Below are 917 nucleotides of genomic sequence, written 5' to 3'. Positions count from 1 at the left end.
GGAAACGATGAAAATTAATTCTGCATTGATGTTTTAAAATGTGTTTTTATTTTGCGTTGGTTTGATTTAATGGATTCAATCAGCGACTAACTGATGATTTCACTCAGTTCAATTATTAAACTTCAAAGTAGTTGGATGATTTAACGCAAAGCAAAAACCGATTTAGTTTAAAAGCACAACTTTTACCGAGGTTTTCTTATAAAAGTTTGTTTTAAGTTTATTTTTCAACAGAGCAGAGTGAAACAGTGATAAAATAAGTTTTGATTGAATCCTGTTGGAGTCCAGGACGAGTTTATTTTATTGATTTAAAACGGTTAAAATTATTTCAAATGCGAAGTCATCCAGAAAAACGATGAAATAATTTGATTTGTTGTGATGCTATTAAATTTTCCGTTACATCAAGATTTTTGGCGTCTTTATTGAACTATTTTCCCAACTAATAATGGTTTGTGAATGTCCTTTAAATCTGTCTGGATTTATAAACATGAAACTGTTCCAGAAGCCAAGAGGGTTTTCTTTGAACCAATGTTACTACGTGAACATTGCCATCAATAATGTGGTTCTTTTGTTTTTAAATCACACGTCCTAATGTATGTTGAATTGTTCTGTTTAAATATGCTTGTCTGTGCTTTTCTGATTTCATGATTAAATACTTACTCTGATAAACTCTGTGCAGTGAACTTTCTCATTAACAACCGCTAATTTCAGGGGAAACTTAAGAAAGAACTGAAAAATAAGTGTTTTTTTAATTACCGTATATTCCGGCGTATAAGTCGCATCAGTGGAAAAAAAGCATCACGAAGAGGAAAACGTTTAAGTTGTGTTTATTTAATGGTCAAAACAGCTTCATTTCGCCTGGGTGGTGCAGCCCCATCCATCCATCCATCCATCCATCCATCCATCCATCCATCCATCCA

This window comes from Nematolebias whitei, chromosome 7 (assembly GCF_014905685.2).
Source record: "Nematolebias whitei isolate Nwh7 chromosome 7, NemWhi1, whole genome shotgun sequence".
Classification (NCBI taxonomy): domain Eukaryota; kingdom Metazoa; phylum Chordata; class Actinopteri; order Cyprinodontiformes; family Rivulidae; genus Nematolebias; species Nematolebias whitei.
Note: the sequence above shows the minus strand (reverse complement) of the source record.